Below are 21116 nucleotides of genomic sequence, written 5' to 3' on the forward strand. Positions count from 1 at the left end.
TAATGAGGGCCAATGTCTTTTCTTATGCGTAAACCTTTGTGCACTAAATTGTTTACACAGTTATTAATACTGGGTTCAAACCGAAACTCCTTTGGCATTTGCAGTGCCTATTTATAGAAGTATGCATCCTTTTATTGGGAACAGACAGTTTCATTACACATAATGCAAGAAGTAGCAGACTAATTCTCAGCTTCTCCTAATATTGTCTCTCTCCTTCCCATCTTCTCATGGTTGCCTTTTGTCTCTTCCTTCCCTGTCAGCACCGCCCCCTAGTTTCTATCATGGATTTGTACTCTCTGGTTATTGCCCTTTATCACTGTCCTTTCTATATCTTCTCTGACACTCTCTTTGCGTTTACCTACTTGTCTCGTTTTTTTCTTCATCTAAATTCTTGCCCTTCTTTTCTTGCCTTATTGTGTTTCCTCTTTCCTTTTACGCTCTCTTAATCATGTTTGCGCTCTTTTCCTTCCCTTGCTCTTCTTTCCTTTGCTTCATATTCTTCTTTTCTGTTTGTATCTCTTCTTCCCATTTTCACTTTTCTTGTTTTGGGTGTCTGCTCCTTATATCCCTTTGGTTCTTTGTGAATCCCGGCTTCCATTTTCTGTCCATTTTCCACATTTCCTCGTTCTATTTTGTTTCCTCTAGTTCCTTTTTCTGCGACATCTTCCTTTCATCAAACACTCCCTCTGATCGCTTTTAGGAAGATGAATTGAGAACTATAAAAAATGGATAATAATAATAATGCCTATCATCAAACTGCTAAGATGCAGGAACCATTCAGCATGAAGCACCATTGAAAGCATGACATTATTCATTTAGTGTCTCTTCTTCCCATGTTCTCTCACTTCTATTCATTTGTGTCATGCTTTGTGCCTTTCTCTACTTCCTCCTCACTTTGATGGTCCCTGCTACGCTTTTTGCTGATCTGAGCATTTTGTTCCTTATTTAAAGTTTCTATTGATGGTTTTCTACTGTCGTACTTCCCCCTTCCATGTGTGTCTTTTCCTTATTTTTTACATAATTCTTTTATGTTTATCTTCTTTCGTTTTGTCCTTTCCTCTATTTCATTCACTAAATGTCCTCCCCTCTCTCTCTCTCTCTCACACTCATTTTATTTATTTATTTATTTATTTATTACATTTGTTAATCGCCCAGACCCGTGGGTATCACGGTGAAAGATTCAATAAATTGTAGCATTTTTATTCAGTGTTGCAGTTACCGTCACACAGAACATATTTAACTAAAAAAGCAAAAATCATGTAATCACATTTCTTATACTAACTTCCAATTGGTCAAAGTAGCAGGTCACATTTTGTTTGAACAGAATTGCCGATCTAAAGGCGGCCCCTGGGGAGCATGAAGGACGTGGGGCTATGTTAGCTATTTAAATTCAGGGAAGGTTGTAACCAACGTGTTCTTTTAAGTTAGTATTTGTTAAATAACCACTGTTTATAAATGCCTACTTTCATAGTTACATCCTGAGATGGGGCTGGTCCCAACGAATCAAAATGTAGAATCCAGTCAGGTGTTGTTGATATGCAGAAGAAATGTGTACTGGGCAAATGTGTACAAAGCTGTTTTCATTGAAGATTAATTCCATAATGGTTGGTCATTCCTAAAACCTAACTGTGTTTCAGTATTGAATGGGTCCCTGGACCTAGCCCTACACCTGACTCCAGGTTGCACAGAGAGGGTGCTAAGCTCACTGAGCTACCATGCCACTTCAAACAATATCATTTCTTGCTCTCCATGCATGTTTTGGACTTCTTGCATTGTTTTTACACGAGCAGCATTCTAATTCAACATTGGAAAAATGCGTTCAACATTATAGCGATAAACTCTGTAACAGAGGACTGTCAGTGCCGGTAATAGCTCGCCAAACCGAACCAGGTAGGTGAGAGGGTCGGGGCCATTACAGGCCCTGACAGATCCCTGTGCTAGGTTTTCTGCTATCAGCAAGCCGGGGATCCCTTTGGTGTTCTAATATTTTTACATGTATTTCTAATCTGAAATTTCCAATCTGAAAAAAATAGCCGTCTGCTTTGGCAAACATAAACGGGAGTAGTCTCTTTTATATTCCCATGGTATGAGGCTGAGATGTTACAGAATCGGAAATAGCGGAGAGGAGCAGGTATGTGGGGTTGGGAGGATATGGGGATGTGGGCAATAAGAGTGGAGTTTACGGGATGCGGGGCTGGTCCATAAAAATGGCAGCCACCCAGAGGAAGGCGCTTGAGCCGGCTGAGAGCACGCCATTTTGTTAGTTTGGGATTCGGCCAGGTTTCCAGTCACTAGATTGGCCTGCACGTCTCCCATGGGTGCTAATTGAAAGTTTGGTCCATGGGCAAACATTTGGAAATAGTTTGCTGTTTAGCAAACTCACCATTTTATTCCACTCACTAGCCCCTGAGATCCTGAGAGAAGCATAGGCCTATCCATAAAGTTACATCGGGCACCTCCAAAATAACAAAGCTCCCAGAACATTACCATTCAAGCATTGTTTCGTCTTCAATTAGTCACCATCGGATTCTTTTTTAGCACACTCAACAGAATCAGTTATGAGCTGCATTCTGGGATGGACAGAATCATTTTGCCAGAGTTGTACTTTCCACCAACAGGCTATTCGCAAATTAAACTACCTGAGCTGATAACAGTGGTCTTGGTACATGTTTCAGAAGCAAACCAATAAATCAATGTATATATGCATTTGGTTTTAAATACTGCAAACCGAGCTGGAAAGCAACACAGCGGGGTCCAACAAGGCACTACAGTAATACACTGCAATATCTACTATGGATACCATTAGAAACATGTACCTTTAAGGGTACAGTAAGAAGGAATTGGAGAGAGGGCATACAGAGATGAGAGATAGGAAACAGAGCGTTATAGGAAGGGGATATAGGTTACAGAGGGACAGGAAAACTCACGCTGCGGCAGTGAGGTTCTGCAGATTGCTCGAGTGTGAGATGTGGTTTCTGAAGATGTATAGTTATCCTTTTTTTGAATGGAATAAGAGAAGGGCATTGCCTGACATCAAGTGGAACGTTGTCTGATATTCGGTGTGTGTAATCGGAGAAGGCTTGCTTCCCAGTCATTTCCTTGCTAAAGTTCTTGATTTCCATCTGGTGATGTCCAGGCTCCTGTTGTTGCATTGGGCTCCAGAGAGGGGGTGTTTGCTGCTGCGGTACTCGGGTGCATCAATGGTTATTGGCCTCCAGGTAATGCAGGCTGCCTTGAAGGTGATGTGGCTGCGAGGGGCAGACACTGTAGTACCCTCAGGTTTTGGCTGACATGCTTGTAATTGCTTGGGCCTTTGATGAGACAGGCTGCTGCATGCAGGATGTTCTTCAGAGGGGACACTGTGGAGGCTGGGGTACTGGTGAGGAAGACGTGCCACCATCCTGGACAGATATGACTAATCCTGGCATGGTGATCCTGTAGTCCGCTTCAGGAAGGCAAAGCTTGACTTTGTGGAGGAGGCCCACTTGCTACCCTGCAATTTTACGCTTGAGGCGAGTTTTGAATGGGATTGTGAGGGATTCGACCATCCGCACAGTGGGTGTGCACTTGCATGTTTTTTTAAATTATAAAAGAAATTGAATGGTGGTAGATGAACCTCTGGAAAATGTGTGGTGCTAACTTGCACACATTTTACTATGCTCACCTCACGGCATACACATAGACATGTGTACTCTGGGTGGACCCAGCCGACAGGTGCCGTCCCTCCTGTCATATTTAGTTGGGATATGACAGCCAGGATTACACCATGTCCTCTCAGAAGGGAGAGGGCAAAACATCAACCCTGCCACGGCCAGCCTAATTATTAACAAAGGCTCCATGGATCCACCCTGTCATTTAGTTAGCTCTGCTGCTGGTGACAGCTTTGTATACTAATCAGAGTTGAATTCAAACAGGCCCACATGGGGCCTGGCTGCAGAGGCTAACACAGGAGACAGGAAATGCCAACAACCATTCATATGCACTTTGTCAACCCGAAGCCAGCTCCTGCCCTTAGCACCAATGGACAGTGAAATATCATGTCTGGGCCTGCATGTTTACAGTAGTCATTCCCTAAGGGGGACCCCATCCAGAAGGTGCGAGAATGTGGATTGATGGAGACAGAAAGTCTGTTCTCGCTGCAGCTCCAAGGAAGACCTGCCACTTTAATCACAAACCACAGAGAGCTCCAGTAACTAGAGATACCCTTTGATCCACAACAGACAGGAAGATGGGTGTGACTCAGTATTACATGTTTTCACCCTTTTACCTTTTCTGTTGCAAAGCATGAATCTAAGTGATTTGGCCCGCAGCAGAAACTACCACGGCCAAAATGTTTGCATGAGAAAGGGGCAAACTACCAATTGTTCGCACCTTTCTCATGCGAACACACATACATACTCACACCCACACACACAACACACCCATAACTCCCCCCACCCACACCCTCAGCACACCCCCACCCACACCCCCAACATAAACAAACCCCACTTACCTTCATCTTCACGCTGGGTTCCTGCATCACTAGTTCCCTTTCACTTCTGTGATCGGGAACCGGCACCACAGGGTCCTTTTCTTTTCTTTTTTTTTTAAATGGAAGGCTGCAGAGGTGTCCCCCCTGCCCCCGCTCACTATACCACAAGGTATAGTGAGTGGGGCGATGCAGGAGACACTGCCCTGCAACCCCTGTTTTTTTTTTTAAACTGAGGGCTGCATGGGTGTTCCCCGCAACCCCTGCTCACTATTCCAATAAGTGTAGTGAGCAGGGCAATGTGGAGGACACCCTCCGCAGCCCTGTTTCTTTTTTTTTAAACGGAAGGCTGCGGGAGTGTCCCCTGCAAACCTCGGTCACTATACCATGAAGTGTAGTGAGCGGGGCGAGAGGACACCCCCGCAGCATCTGTTTTTTTTTGTTTTTTTTTACAATGCTACCACCAAAGGTTCAAACTTTTGGTGTTCGAACCTTTGGTGGTAGCATTTTTATATCTTTTGGTCATTGCGACTATTGTTTGTCAGTCAAATCGGCCTATACCGCAAAGCACTCTGGTTATGACCTCATGCATACAGGAGATTGCTGGTGATGTACCAGGATTGGTTCATTGGGGTAGGCGTAGCCTACACCAATACCTGTGGCCCATTTGGCATTAAAAGAGGGCTCAGCACCTCTTTTGGCAGATCATCTGAAAATTTTGCAAAGATTAGCAAGAAAAACTCAGCATTAGACCCTGGCTGAAGGTATAGTCTGCCTTATATACTCCACCAGTGAAAGAAGGCCAGGACCTCCAAGAGGAAAGCAAGATCCCTCCCCTAAGCATCTCCCAGGGAAAAGAGGGACATCCTGAATCCAGAGGACCCTCCAGCAGCTCCAGAACCAGTACCCAGCTAGCCACAGCGTTCCCTGCTAGGCTCTGCAGCAAGCTTCCCAGGTGGGAAGTGCCAGAGAGTCTCTGAAACAACACAAGGACAAGGCAGCTCCCTGCAACACTCTCCTCAGCTTTGACCCACCCGCCTTAAAAGACGGCACAAGCCCAGTGAAGAATCAGGGAAGGGAGCATTAACAAGAATCTACCGACGTCCACCTTAAAAGACATTTTTAAGCCAGTCGAGCCATTTGAGCTGCAACCGACTGCACTGCTGACTGTTGTTATGCTGCAGTCGCTAACGACATCCAAGACGCCTCTACCAGTGCTGCAGACAGGCCGACAAGCACACTCTCCTCAGCTTTGTGTCATCTGCCTTGAAGGATGGCCCAAGCCCAGTGAAGAAGCTAGGAGGGGTGCATCAACAAGCATCTACTGATGTCTGCCTTAAAGGCTTTTTTTCGAGCCAGTAGAGCCCCTTGAGCTGCATCCGATTGCACAGCTGACTGTTGTTACACTGCAGTCGCTAATGACATCCGAGACGCCTCGACTAGTGCTTCAGACAGGCCTACCAGCACTGAGACAATAATTCCTGAACCCGAGCTGCTGTGTAGGCCAGCCTGCAGCCATCTGTCCAGCCACACTCGCCAAGCTGCCTGCTGTCTGATACCCGCAGCTTTCTCCCATCTTGAACTCTGTTGCAGAAGCTGCAAGGCACCCTGAAATCGACTCGACCCTGTCGGGCACCAAGAACATCTTGGTTTCCAATCTGTTCGGATCCCTTCTAGTGTACTAGAGGCTGATTGATGTTTTAGAAACCAATATTTATCCCTGTACCACTTGTGCCCCGGAAGTTGATTTGTCACAGGGGTGTCACAGCTGATGTTGAATCTTGGTGATTTGCCGTTGTCAGTGAGGTTGAAGAGGCTGAAGTTATTGAGTTCCATGTTATCCACCCCCTGCTGGATCTCTGCTTGCTTCACGTTGTTGCAGTGGGGAGGATGAATTCTGCCATGGTTGGGTTGAGTTTCAGGAAATTTGAAAGCTTAGCCAACAAATTCAACTGAGCATATATCTTAGAATATGCCATCAAATTATAGGAATTCAATTGTTTGCAAATCCTTAGCAAGATGTCTTTCTTTAGAAAACATCCCTGAGTGACAGGATTATTCTCCAGCATGATTTCACTAGAGTGACATACACAATAATGTATTCTCTCTCCCTGTGTCTCTCTCTAGCTCTCTCTGTTAGTATTACTAGCAATCTATCTTTCCATCTAAACATCCACCTGTCAATCCAACTAGCACAGCCCACCCATTCCTTCCTCTTCTGTGGATGGAATTAGTGGGACATAGTGAATTGCACAAACAGTGCCTTTGCTAGTAGAGAGGACTGAGAGGTTGCCCACAGCATCTGTGGAAAGATTTGTGTCAAAGTCGAATGATATTTGGCTTCCTCACCTACCAACTGGACCGTCCCGTGCCATTGGCGGTCCCATGGGAGCCCCTCTCGTCTTGCCTTCTGGGGGAACCGTCCTTATTAGGCATGCTCTATCCTAGGGCCACGGCCTGGTGGCCTTGGAGAGACACTGGTGAGGTCAGTCCCACCTGCGGGACACCAGACCTGCTGTAACATGTGAGAGCCCTCTCCACAGACCACGCCATGAATAACACACTGACTCGTGCTCGGCCCTTTTCAGGCAGCCAGGACTCGTGTTGGGTGTAGGGGTCAGGCGAGAGATAGGAAAGTTTAGAAGTGGGAAAGAAAACCTCCGGAAAAGGTGATCAGGAGAAAGCCATTATTGCATTAAACACTTGTTTTACAATCCCCCGTCCCCCACGGGACAGTTTAACGCGTGGCTCGCCTCACATTGATCTGTTCTTGATTACTGGATATCTCCATTGAATGGGCTGAACAAACATGATTTCCAACTGCTGGCATCCATCAGCAGTGACTAAGTCCCGAGCGTAAGAAAATAGAAAACGCCGGCCCCGAAAAGCGGGCCTAATTTTATTGTGCATGGACGTCCTCTCCACCAAAAGTCAGCTGTTTCGAATTCCGCCTGTTATGATTTGTAATATCTAAATGGAATTTTCTTCAAAGAGCCCCGTGATTGATTGACCCCGCGCCGAGCGCTTTGTTTTTATTTGTGAAGCTGACAATAACGGTCGTTGGCGCGCGCTCCTCCTCGACTGCGCCGGGACGCCGCGCAGCTATCTTTATGAGTCATCCAACCGCAATACTAAATACATGTCAGCAAGGGAAATATTATCCGAAAAGAGAGAGCCCCCTTTGATGTGCCCTGGCCCGCAGAGATGTGTGCGAGTTTTGGGAGCACGGCCTGCTTGTAGGACTCGGTGCGTGCATACGCGTTTCGTGGGGCCTACCCCGGGCCTCCGAGACCACCCATCGGCAGGGAAAGGGCCGCGCTTTCACCAGCAAGGCTAGTCATTGCCGCTATTTACCCCCTTTGCACCGCTACGATGCTGACGCTGTGTTTACGTCCAAGAAAAGCCACAGTTTAGAACATGAAATGCGTAAAACTCCAAGTTTGAAAATGGGTTCATCATTGTTAGCAGAAGGCTGCTCACTAGTCATCTGCACAGATCTACCCATCTGGCAAGACAGATAGCTCAGTGGGTTAGCTGCTTGCTGCTGAAACCTAATTTCCCTTTGCAGGTCACACTCTCAATTCCGAGAAGATCCAGCTTGTTTTTCTATCTGGGTTGATTAATTTAGGTACCTTTAAAATGACTTAAATGAACACTGATGATGCTGTGAAGCAGGGCAGCAAGTGCTATGCAGAACAGAAACTATAATCAGTGACGTTTATTTTAACCATGGCACAAGCAAAACACCTTTACACATTGCTTGATTCAGAACAAAGTGTTTTAGAGACAACAAAAACTCATTACCTTGTGACTCAGCCATTCTAGTAATAGGCGCAGAAGTCTTATTTTCTTTGGCTGTCTAGTTGGCAGCGCTTCTAAGCACATAGGTATTCCCAGTGGATTTTGGGGAAGGGTGTAGTATAAACTTTTAAGAATCTCCTGCAGTCTCATACTACACGGATTGTACTACTTAGCCCACCCTTGCTACCTTCTAAATCGGTTGCAGCTACTTCAAAATGCTGCGGGCAGAGCCATTCTTCGCCCCCCCCCCTTTGGTGCGCACATGTCCCCCCTGCTAAGGAAACTCCACTGGCTTCCTGTTGAAAGCCACATTCTTTTTCAAGTCCACATGTATGGTACATCAGGCTTTCTACGGCCTCTGGGCTGAATATCTGCAGGAGAAATGTGTACCCTACGTTCCTACACGCGTGTTGCGCTCTCAATCCGCCCTGTTAGTGCAGATTCCCGGATCTAACTCTCATGGACAGATGGGCGTGCATTCTCAGTAGCCGCCGCTAAGGCCTGGAATGATCTGCCTTTCACCCTTTGTGGGACTGAGGACCACCTAATTTTCCACCGGTTATTGAAAACATTCCCATTTGAGTCTTCATTTAAATATGTTAATCCTTCCTCTCAACCAGCGCCAAGAAGCCCTCGGGTGTATGTATGTGCGCTTAATAAATGTATGTAACATAACATTGTAGGTGGCCTTCGAGCCTAACCTTGGTCGGTTGGTGTAACGAATCATCTTCCGGGGCACCAGTGGTCCAGGAACGAATATTGGTTTCAAAACCATCAATCAGCATCACACCTCTAGTACACCAGAAGGGATCCGAACAAATTGGAAACACAAGTCAACTATAAACCTCCATGTCCAATTTTGGTAATATGGATGGAACGACAAGCTTATCTCCGAAAGGTCGTGGATCGTTGATTAGTTGCAACAAAGCGAAAATACAGTTATTACCCAATGATAGAAGGGACTGTCCAGCCAAGGTTGTATACACATATCTACTTTATTATTATCACAACAAACCGTTCTAGCACACTTCAAAATACAAGTAATGCAGAGGACAGACATTTTCAAAGAAGGAAAAGGGATGCACTCTGGATACTGACATGAGGGTAGTCGGTAAAGTAATTAATCGCAATAGTTCAAGGATACTTGGTTTCAACACAAAGGGAGCAATGGGTCATAAAATGTCACTAGGGGCCTTCGGAGAAGAACCAGGAGGACAGATCCACAATGCACCTTGTGCTGCAGATGTTCTTGGTTCTTGACAGGATCGAGTCAGTTTCAGGGCGTCTTGCAGCTTCTGTGACAGAGTTCAAGACAGGAGACAGCTGTGGGTATCAGGCCGCAGGCGGTTCGGCGAATGAGGCTGGATGGACGGCTGCAGGCTGCCCTACATGTCAGCTCGGGGTCAGGAATCGTTGTCTCAGTGCCGGTCGGTGGGTCTAAAGCACTGGTTGAGGCGTTTCGAAATGGCGTCAGTGACTGCCGCGTAACAACAGTCAGCGGTGCAGTCAGTTGCAGCTCGAGGGGCTCGACTAGCTCGAAAATGTCATTTAAGGCAGACGTCAGTAGATGCTTGTCGATGCACCCCTCCTAGCTTCTTCACTGGGCTTGGGTTGTCCTTTAGGGCGGACAGCCCAAAGCTGAGGAGGGTGTTGCAGGCACTGCCTTGTCCTTGATTTAGTTCAGAGAATCTCTGACACTTCCCACCTAGGAAGCTTGCTGCAGAGTCTAGTAGGGCACGATGTGCTCTGGCTGAGTACTCATTCTGGAGCTGCTGGAGGGTCCTCTGGATTCAGTATCTCCTGCTGTTCCCTGGGAGATGTTTAGACGAGGGATCTTGCTTCTCTCTTGGAGTCTTGGCTGTCCTTCACTGGCAGAAGATGTAAGTCAGACTGTACCTTCAGCCAGGGTCCAATGCTGTGTTAATCTTGCTACTCCTTGCAAAGTCTTCAGATCTGCCCAAAAGAGGGCTCGGCCCTCTTTTGAAGCTAAATGGGCCACCATGATTGGTGTAGGGTGAGCCTACCTTAATGAGCCAATCCTGAGTGGAAACCAACAATCTCCTGCATGCATGAGGTCAAAACCAGAGTGCTTTGAGCTGAAAAGGTAAAGGGGTGAAAACATGTAAAACTAAGTCCCACCCATCTTCCTGTCTGTTGTTGATCAACGGGTCTCTCTAGTAAATGCATCTATCTGTGGTTCGTTATTAAAGTCGCATGCCCCCCTTGAAGCTGCAGCGAGACCAGATGTTCTGTCTTTCTCAAATCACATACTCCTGCCTTCTGAATTGTATCGTCCTGCAGGGAGGACTACTGCAACACGTAGTCCCAGATGTGATATTTCACTGTCAGAGCTGGCTTCAGGTGGACACAGTGCATATCAAAGGTTTTTTGGGTCTCCTTTGTTAGTCTCTGCAGCCAGGCCCCATGTGGACCTGTTTGAATTAAACTCTGATTAGTATGTGAATCTGCCACCAGCAGCAGAGCTAACAAAAGGACAGGGCGGACCCATGGAGCCTTTGTTAGTTAATTAGGCTGGCCATGGCAGGGGGGATGTTTTGGCCCTCCCTGTGTTGCCCTCCCCTTCTGAGAGGACATGGTGTAATCCTGGCTGTCATATCCTAACTAAATATGACAGGGAGGACGGTGCATGTAGGCTGTGTCCACCCAGAGTACACAGGTCTATTTGTATGTCATGCAATGAGCATAGGAATATGTGTGCAGATTCTCCCCACACATTTTTTGGAGGTTGATCTACCATCATTCAATTTCTTTAAACATTTTTTTAAAAACAGGCGAGAGCACACCCCCCGTATGGATGGCGGAATTCCTCACAGCTGAAGGGGGATCAAAGTTTGACATTTATCCCAGCATCTTGGCCCATGTAGATGGAACTGCATGAAATCGCCCACCCTCAATTATTTTTACATGCAATATCCCATTTTATAAGAATGTTTCCTGAAATTCTTTCGATGGGTGGGGTTGAGGGGGGGAGTTGTAGGGGTCCCCAAAAGTCAATTCACTTTCAACTTTGACTTCGGGGAGGTGAGTGATTGCATGAAACTTTCCAAGATGGGATGAAACCCATTGACTATTTGAACTTCTTGTGGGAAGTTGGCATAGTTAGAGGCGGGAGAGGGAGGAGGTTTATCAATGTAACATTTTCCCTTTCAAATTTACATAGGAAAAATTTTCTGAAGTGTGTTTGGATAAGAACTTGTCAGAATTCTTTATTTATATGGAAAAGTTAATAAAACCTCACCAAATTGGGAATGAGATTTAGTATGTAACCAGAAGAGTTACTTGCAAAGTACAGCGTATTTTCATGGCCAAGGTCAAAAGTTAAAGTGGAAAAGATGTTCTCGTTTTCCCATGCAAAGTGTCAAGCAACCGTAACCATAGTGTCACTGCTACTGTAAAACTACAATATAGATCATGCTGCTGCAATTGTAGCAGTATAGTTGGGGGCTTGCACATTTTACATAGGAAAACGTCTGCAACTGGCGATCTCACCCATACAAGTGGCAGCAACTGATCTAGCCGCATTTGAACACTCATGCCATACTAGCTGAAGTTTCACTAGGCTGGTCAATAATTTGCATTGGGTTTTCCATAGATCCCCAAAAAAACACTCTTTCAGAGCGTATAGCTTGACATTTTCCACATTGTTTTTTGCAATGTTCAGCAGTGCCTTCCTTCAACTTTGAAATGGTGCCTGCTGCAAAAGTGTGAAAATCAGACAAATTTGAAATATTAACTATTTAAAGTCCCAAACATGTATCCAAGGTTCAGGCTTGTGCAATCTGCCCAGACTGGAACAATATGCTTATAAATGGGTGAGACATGCCTGGAACAGTGCCAGAGAAAAGACTCCTACTCGTATAAAATGGTGATAGAGATAAGGCTTTTGTTGTGCCACTAGTAGAGTAATTATGATGTTGTTCATTCCCTGAATCGGGATCGGCATCTGACCTTTTAGGTCAAGAAGGTTTGCCTGATATCTGTTTGGACTAATGACTGCTCCAAATACTAACTGTAATGTTCTTGAATTGCCTGGCCACTAAATATTTGCTCCTCACTTTTATACATGTCACATCGCTTGACGTTCAAATTGGGCCTCATTACGAGTTTGGTGGTAATTCAGTAGTAAATTCACCAGATTTCTGCCATAATGGTTTACCATTACCACCACTTGGTCCCATGGGTTGACCATGGGATTACACCTGGTGCTAATTCCCTATTTTGGGTGTCCATAGGACTCCATGGGGGTTTTTGATGGATTTACCGCCAGTGGATTTACTGCATGGTAAATCCACAAATGTTTGGGGCTAAAGTGGTGGATTTACCTCCAGCTTCTTGCTGGAGGTAAATCCTCCAGTTTACCTTCAAATTTATAATTCTGCGGTGCAGGGAAAACAGCAGTAATTGCACTACTGTCAAAAAAAGGAGCAGTAACAGAATTATCACCACTTTTTTTTCCTGCACCACCAAACTTGTAATGATGCCCAAAATGTATCAACTTTACTTTCAGTTAATAGGTGGGATCCCCTCTATTCAAACCAAGTTACAAAGATGGTTTAAATGCATCCCTTACTTATTTGAATTAGAAGGATGCTTTTCCTGAACTCGAAAGGGATTCTGCGTTCAGGAGACATCAGTAGATATAGAACCTGTTGTGCCTCTTTTGGGCCCAACCATGTCCATTGAACTAACCATCTCCAGATGCTGAAATTCCATTAAATCCCCTGACCATTATGAGGACCTTGAAATAAAGTATGGTGCACTGCGGTCGAAACCAACCGCTTATTGGGAAAAGAAGAAAGAACTGGTGATTAAAATTGTAGCAAATGATGTAACAAGAGTAATGACGTTGGTATGCCTGTAGTACTTTGAACTGGTTTTGATTACAGTCAATAATTCTTTCACTTTGAGCAATCATGTCATAGTAGGGAATTAGAATGAAGCATAATCTGAACAATGTTTGATTGCTGTGAATGCATGTCTATGAGTGACGTATGAGTGTAGGGGATGAAATAAGAGTTGTTTGTTTTATGAGTCTATGAAACTATTTTCTATTGCATTGCATAATTGCCATCGAAATACGAATTTTTCTTTTTTGATTTTTATATTCTTCATTTAGTCTATATTTTTGGCCACATGAAAGCTCCTCTTTTATCAACCTGAAGTTTTAAAAAATCAATTAGTGTATATTATATAAGACATTTAAACATGTCTCTTTTGTCATGAAACTGAATCGTTCTCCTTTTTCTGTTTTTGGTTCTGTATTATTACTTGGAGGTTTGCCCAGAATAATGTATGCAAATATGCAGGGCATTCCTGTTTGGAACACTGCGCTAGAATGCGGATGCAAACTCACACCCTCGTCAAAAACAACATGGCTGGAATGAACGTGTGCACCCGAAATCTGGGCAGAAGATGATGACCCACAAAAGGCACACACACCATTCACATAATGAATGCATGCGATGTATGCAGAAATTGGGGAGCACAGCAGGCAAAGATATCATGTATGGACAATCCATGCAGAAGGACTCTGTTCACCCTCTTATACACATTTCACACACTGAATCAACAGCGCACGTGCGCATACACACACAGACACACCCCACACAAGCTGTAGTACCGCTGACTATACAGTCGTACATGCCATCAGAAAACTTGTGACCTCAATCCACACACTCAATATGCACGTAACATTCACACACTCACACACAATCAAACCCAACCACACAGCCCCGCATACACTCAATATGCTTATAACATTAATTTACAGAAACAACACACAATGCACACAAAATGTATGTAGGTAATTCACCCAAGCATGACATACAAGCATATTGACACAAATGACATATACAGAATGACCACATGCACCCAAAATCTGTGTGAAATAGGATGGTGCAATACAGGGAGAGGTAGCACATGCAGACATGCACATCGTATAATTGTGCATAGGCACCTTTACATACACCCCTCCAATGTACTCTACCCCCGCACACCAATAACACACACTAAAACACACATCACATAAACACAGCGTTCACGTCCAGCAGACAGAGACACATAACCCCAGATATACACACCCCCAGACAATTATTCCTCTCGTCATTCATGTGCACATACAATATGCTACGACAATAAACTGCCTCAATTGATAAAGTACATATGTATATATATATATATATAATGTGGATTTGTGGAGAAAACAGGGAAAACACGTAATTAGTAAAGACGCCCAAGCATGACCGCACCACTCAGAAAATACATGCACACATAGCACGTAAACACAATAGGCACATATAATACACATGTAACATACACTTGCACCAGACACAATGCACAATATGCCCCCAACCAATACATTTGTTTTACATGGAAACAAGAAGCATACGCACGAATGCACATTACATGGTACCACACTACGCACATACACTACACAAATATGCTCATCATACACATGGAACACACACATGCACATTACACATAAGCATTATACACCCATATTCACTGACACTCTCACAAACATGCACATATATACCAACACACGGTCAAACACACTACTATTTTTAAAAACAGGAAATCATAGGATTTTATTAAAGGTACAAACACTACCTTCTAATGTAACATTATTAAAAGAGTCAAAACAATGGGAATAGCAACCTTAAGGTAAAAAGTGACGGCATGTCAGTGTAAGATTTCATTTCCTGGAGTACATAGGACTCCATTGGCATTTCGGCTGAACATTTTGCTGGAGAAAAATCCTACACCCCAAGGCCAAACTCGCAGTATGGCGGTGCCAGAATGTGGTGGTAACGTGGAGGTAATGGAGTTACTGTCACATTACCACCATGTTTTCCCATACTGCCATGCTCATAAGGAGGCCCTAAGTCTATGGCTTGGCCCTTCATGAATCCACCCAGTCAACAACAGCACCCTCCTCCCCTCAGCACTGCGGGCCCCCTGCGGCCCCCCTGCTTGGCAGCCGTGCAACCCACCCATAGGACTCTTCCGCCCTAGCACTTGCCATTGGCCTCCCCTCTGGCTCCCCTTGCACTTCCCCCCCGGGCTCCCACCAGCACTTGTCCATTCCTTGTTCCCGCCTGCCCACCCTGCACTTCTCTTCACTGCACTTGCACGTCGAATGTCACAAGGCCTGGTAGGACCACGATTGTACATTTACCCTTTTTTGACACTCTTGTTTTGCTCCACTTGCTCCCTCCCCATTCGTCTTGTGGAGATTGTATATGTATTGTTCGCCACTGTTGTTTTACTGCCCATGCTCCATATCCATTTTGTCTTGTGGCGCCTAGAAACACCATTCGGTTGTATAGGCACCTAATAAATTCTCAATAAATAAATAAAGTCCCAATGCATGTTTTTGATAACAGAAACAAAGTCTATCACACTACAGATTAAACTTGTACACCATTTGCTTTAAATATTTAGTAGCTCTGACTTTGCTATACTTTGTTATGTACTGTAGTAGTGTGATGTCACTGTCTGTTGTGATGGACTTTGTGTTAGGGAAATGCTTTATTAGGGCAGAGTGTTTTGTACCTCAACCCTGTCCTTCCCCACGCTTGTAGGCTTTAGAAGGAGACTGGTAACGACACTGTGCTTTGCTGGCGGTGCCCTTCTGACACAAGATGGCAGTAAACGATGAACAGAACAAGATGGATCCCTTTTTTTGCAGTTGCAAGTAAAATATTGAGAATCCACACTTTTTTATTGATCTTTATGATCCTCTTGCCGAGATCCACTTTGCAGTGACAAAATATTTTGACAAGTAAATATCTCACCGCGGTGAAAAATGTGGTGACTGATTCTCCCTGTGCCTGCAATGTTGTACAAGGAACAAATGATCTAGCGGCAGTCAATCCTTTACAGCGGGTCTCAATTTAAGGCCTACCAACCCTAAGCGCTTTTATCTTGCCCTTCAGGCTAATAGCTATTGCAGCGATTTTTCAACCAGAAAACCGGTTGAGATCTACCATTTCTCTTTTCCTTATGGTTTGCAGCTCTCTTTCTATTTCCTCCAAAGCCTTATAAATGGCTGTTTCCGTGTTCCCTGACTTGGGTGTTTTGCTGTGTTATCTTTTAGATGCAGTAACCATTTTTCAAATCCTCCCATTGACATTGTTCTCCGTCTTCTTATGCCTACACGCTTTTGCTTCCAGTCCTCCTGTTCTCTATCGGCTGGGGACCTTTGGCTTTCTGCAGACACCCCGAATATGTAGCCTTTGGCCCAAATTGGGCCCAGCTAGGCAGGGCTGCATGCTTGTCCCCTAAGGGAAATCTAGAAATAAAGGCACAGACAACCGGGTGTAAGAGTGAAATACTTGATTTACTAGGAGACCCTACCTGTACTGAACCATCCAGCCCGCCATGGGGCTGCAGGGCACGTAGAAGAAGAAGAAAAGAAAAGAAGACAGATCGCCCCTGCCTTAGAACGGGCCCGGCAGGGAAGGAGAGATTCTAAGAACAACCATTGGAGGACTGTTAGAAAAAGAAGGACAAGGAAAGGGAGCAGAGACATGCCGCTCTCTGAGGGGTCTAGGCCTCGATTGGCCCCTTCTGAATGAATGTTAAAACAACCAGGCAGCATGCATGCAGCAGTCCAGCATCATAACCACGGGCACAAGCTGAGTACGTGGAGCAGCATCTAGTGGGCCGCGAGGGGCTGACAGCCCGTCCAGGGACCAGACCTTAAGTCCCAGGCTGCCGGTGCAGAGCATTCTGAGAGAAGAAAAGAAGCTGCCTTTTCGGCCCACCTGGAGGCCAGGTGAGGTGGGCCCTAAAGAGGAGTCCCCCTGGGCAACGCATGCCAGCTGCGGCCTGGGAGGCGAAGAGGTGGTGGTGAAGGCAGCCCCACCCCTATGTGGCTGGTAGTGAAGGAAAGTCCCGGGCTGCCACGTTGGGCGGTGCGGGTGAAGAGATGAGAGGCCGGGGCGAATCCACTCTGCTGGTGAAGAACATCCTGGACCACCACAGTGGGCATCCCAGGTGAAGCAGGGAGCTCCAGCATGCCAGCTGGAGCTCCGGCAAGAAAGCGCCCCCGCTTTACTCCAATGCAATGAAGAGACATGGCAATGGGGATGCCGCTGGAAAACAGAAAGGCGCTGGGCTGAGGCGTTAATCGCGGTCAGGTTTGGGTCACGAGTCTACCAAGAAGATTGAAAAAGGCAGCGAGCCAACGCAGTGATCCCAGGGAGCCCCCAGAGCATGGGGCCACTCAGAAGATGAAAACCCCCCCACGTGGTTGACGGGGCCACCCAGAAGAACAGACTGGAGGGAACAGCACAGCAGTTATTTTCATCAGGGGGCAGATGCCCCGTCCACCACCACGAACAGCACCTTCAGGTACTGAAATGGGGTGGCTGACTGGAGCAGTCACCCATATGTCTCGGGAGGATAGCTCAGGGGCAACGTGCTCGCCTTGAAAACAAGATGCCACGGAGCACCACAGGTTCGATTCCCGGGTACACGCTTAGAATCCTCTGGGTATTAAGCGCATTATAAATAACCTATCATATCATGTGTTATAATATGTTTTTGCAAGTTTAACTGTATGTTTAGTTGTACGTTTATATTTATGGTTATGATAGTAGTTATAAAGTATAAGGCATGTTACTGGTTACTTAGGCGAATGCATATCAGGTTAAGGATGTAGGTGGGAAGAAGGGAATCTGAATAGTTATGTACCCTGGCGTGAGAGAGATAAGGAAGTGGCGGCCACCTAGGGGACCTCCTTTGGCCCCCCTCTACAGTGGGTGGTGCCAGGTTTAGGTCAGCAGTCTGTCCCGTCGGGTCCACCCTATGGATCACCCTCTGATTCCACTAAGGAAGGGGGGGTCTGACCGGGCAGATGCCTTTAGAAAGAACTCATGCCAGGAAAACATAGATGGGATTAGTGTTAGAGGAAAGGGTTATACATGGTTAATAAGAAATGCAGTTTATGTGTTTGTATAAGTAAAGATGGGTTCCCATTGCGATCCCTAAAAAATGACACCTTGGTGTCTGTGTCCCATTGGTGGGGAATATGGTAAGGAACTAGGGTGTGACCCATTTCCTGTGTAACAACAATTGAACCCTTCCCTATCCATAAGGGCCAGAAAGCAGGCGCTCCAAATGTACTTAGACTTTGCTGCAGTCATCATGACTGTGCTGGGACTCCTTTGAGTTCCCTGAATCCCATCTGCTTCACCAATATCCCCAAAACGTCCATCCCTTTGACACTCGTTGTGAATATTTAAGTGAAGGAGTAGAGGGCATGGGTTTTCTTTTTGTCTTGTGCATCCTTGAATATCCAAAGTTTGTACAGCTCCAAAGTGGTCGGTTCTAGGTGCAAAGATGCAAGCTCGTGTCTTTCTATGAGGAGTCGCAGGAATCTAACAGGCAAGCTCCGTTCTTTCCAGGCTCAACTCTTTCTGAAAGCAAATGGACAGCCGCTTAATGCATGTAGGGACTTGCATAGCTAGGGTCATGCCAGGGGTCAAAAGGAGAACGGGAGTGGGCATGCCCAAGGAACAGGGTACCCTAGTGACTAAGCAGTGTGCACTGCCAAGGCCAATAGTCACCTTTACTGGAGGGCGGCTTAGAGAGCCAGGCACACAAGAACACCCCTAGTAGTCTACAGGGAAGTACCCTACCTGCACAGTCTGCTCCAGCATGTAATGTATGCTCACCAGGTCATAATGCTGTGCTTTATTTTAATGACACTGGTACTAGGCTTCGGTCCATGGCAGCTTCTTTGATTGGCACCTTTATTTTATTTATACAGGGAGTAACAATGCCCTTTTGATCACAAAAGAGCGTAAAATAGATAAGAAATCAGATTTGATGGGAAGCAGTGAGCTTCTTACAATGATATGATATGATATGGCATTTATAACGCGCCTATACCCAAGTGTTTCAAGGCGCGACGAGGCAAGGGAGGGGGAACACAGGGAAGACAGACAACTATCTTACTAGGACAGGTGTCATTCAGATCGCGCAAGTGCATGGGAAGGGGAAGGAGTAGATTGCACTGGGGAAAGGGGAGGGGACAGTGCAGTACATGGTATAAAAGAATAAATAACAATAAGTAGAACTACAGGCAGCAGGCGGCAAGGGTAAGTGCAGACAACATGTGTCAAGTGCTGGTAATGGGACTGTAGGGATACAGAAACAGTCCCCAAGTAGTGGGGTTGCCAGGAAGGCAGCGCAGGTGTGCGACTGGCAGGGGAGGGGACCTGGACCCGAGATCAGAGGGTGGCCAGGTAACCAGTGCAGTCACTGGTGCAGTCACAATGGGGGGAGTTTAAGTGACATTCTGACCAGGTTGTAGGACGGAGTAAATGGACAGTCACTGGGGATAATACATGGGTGGTCATACATAGATTAAGGAAAACCAACATTAGACTCCTCCAGAAGTCATTCACAAGTTACTTTCTGCTGTGTGCCTTGCTCCTCTCCAGATGCACTTTGTTCCCCTTCAACTTTTCCTGACTCTCCGGTTATTCACCCATATTTGGTTGGTTGGTTGGTGGCTGTTACTGGAATCCCTAATTGCTTCTGTTGTAGGTTTGGTGATTTGTTGCACTGGTAGGGCTGGTTTGGTGTCCCTCAGTGATAACGGAAGATTGGTAGTCAGATGCCGGTCCTGCATGAAAATCGGGCAGGACCCCATAGGATTACTCCTGCACGTTCCGACTGAAGTGCTCTTTGGAGGGAGCTTCTGTCTACTTTGTCATGCCCATGCTTAAAAATAGCATCACAGTTCTATATTCTATTCCCCATTTGTATCCCGGCTGCTCTGCCATGAAGGCACTATAAACTACTATGCAGGGGAGAAGGTGTTGCAAGCGGCGGTGCTTCCTGTCAAGGCTAGGGTGACCAGATAAAGAAAAACAGGACAGGCCATAGACATGGAAGTAGGACTAAAGTAAACACAAATACAACTGTAATCCTACGTCTACGCTGCTGGCCTGTTGCGGGCAGGGGTGGGGGTACTCACAGACACACTCCTCTCATTGGAGGAGAGCTGCGTGGAGGGAAGAGGGAGGAAATAGGGGTGTGAAAAGCATTTACGTCTCCATTTACGCGCAGGAAGAGGCGCGCCGGCCCTGATTTTGGGATTTCGAAATCGGGTCCTGGCAAAAACTGGGACCCCAGCCACCCACCCTTCCAAACCTGGGACTGGGATAATAAAATTAAAAAACTCCCAGGATCCCGGGACGGAAGGAGATTTCCCGGGACTGTCCCGGGAAAACTGGAATGTCTGGTCCCCCTATTCAAGGCAGTATTCTTTTCTTCAAGCTCAGGTCGAGGGCGTGCATGGCTACATACACCCTCAGGCAAAGGGTCATTTTGGCAAGCACAATGCCACCAGATGTGCTGTATTTAGGGTCCAGCTAGCTCCACATGATGCCTCTCTGCTGTAGGGGCACTGGGCAGCTACCTAAAGTTACCTTGGCATTGAACTCACCCTGGTTATGTTGCTATGGAAGCTGGGCTATTATTAGGAGCTTCTTAACTATTCCATTAAAAGCCTGTACTATTAGAGTAAACCTGCACGGAGCAACCCTGCCCTAACGCAAACAGAAGACTTTGTATTGAAATAGATCATAAAATATGGAGCTGTTTTTGCAGGATTGGGGTAGCGTCGTCCGAGTATTCGTTTTGTGATTAACCCTCTGCCTGCTGTCCTGTCTTCTCCCTGACACCCTCGTTCTTGCTGCTCTGCCTGTCCTTTTTATTTGGGCTTTCTCTCCAGGGGGAAAGCCCGTGCCCCCACCTGTTTGTGAAATTCCCGCGACAAACCGCCCAAAAAAATGTGCCCAGCTGACCT

The 21116-nt window shown here is 46.0% G+C and overlaps 1 protein-coding gene across 3 annotated transcripts in view; it reads left to right on the forward strand.

Moving 5' to 3' along the window:
- The window catches only part of PRDM6 (PR/SET domain 6), a 268286-nt gene that overhangs the window by 178750 nt on the left and 68420 nt on the right, over positions 1–21116 (forward strand). The gene's annotated exons all lie outside the window — the stretch shown is intronic.

This window comes from Ambystoma mexicanum, chromosome 6p, assembly GCF_040938575.1.
Source record: "Ambystoma mexicanum isolate Mex_15411 chromosome 6p, UKY_AmexF1_1, whole genome shotgun sequence".
Lineage (NCBI taxonomy): Eukaryota > Metazoa > Chordata > Amphibia > Caudata > Ambystomatidae > Ambystoma > Ambystoma mexicanum.